Below are 819 nucleotides of genomic sequence, written 5' to 3' on the forward strand. Positions count from 1 at the left end.
GGAAAATTTAGGATTACTACTCAAATGGGATTTTGCAACTATAAATATGGCTGCTCATATTTGTAACTCTAATTAGAAGTATTACAATTAATTAGTTTTTACAATGACCAATCTTGAAACTACTACATACATGTATGATGATGAGATCATCACTCTTTAGGACACATTACAAAAAATTAAATACAGTAAAATAATTAAAAGAACCATAAGATCTATGACTCAACGTACAATAACTATATAATAACGTTAAAAAAAATAGTAAGAAGCAAAAAATCCAAGAGAAGAAAAAATAATGAAAGTATACGAATATAGATAGATATGGATGATGATGATGATGATGAGGTAGCTAATTAATTAATGTCCTCTGCCTTTTTTGCTGGGTCCAGAAGCTAGTCTAAAAGCCAAGCTACGATTTGAAGGACGAGTTCTGATGATGCTCAACTTTGAAGAAGAAGAAGAGGCTTCTCCTTTAACCCCTTCACGATTCTCAACTACTTGCGTCTTTAACTCCTCCGATCGAAGAACTCGGCTCTGCACAATGCACAACTGTGATGAGACCACAAGCATTATGATGACCAACACCATCCATATGCTCTTCTTCATCGCCATGTAATAATTTTAATGAGTAATAATATATAATAATAATGTAAAAACTTATGTACGTTCCTTTTATTCTTTAAGCAAAGTGGTGCTTAATTGTATGATTGTGGTTTTCAAGATGTGTTGTATTCTATATACTTGTTTTGGAATTTGCATTGGATGTTGGGTTTATATAGGGGGAAAAAAAAACAGAGCTGAGTGAGGACGGTATAGCGCTTT

Source organism: Arachis duranensis, chromosome 8, assembly GCF_000817695.3.
Source record: "Arachis duranensis cultivar V14167 chromosome 8, aradu.V14167.gnm2.J7QH, whole genome shotgun sequence".
NCBI lineage: Eukaryota > Viridiplantae > Streptophyta > Magnoliopsida > Fabales > Fabaceae > Arachis > Arachis duranensis.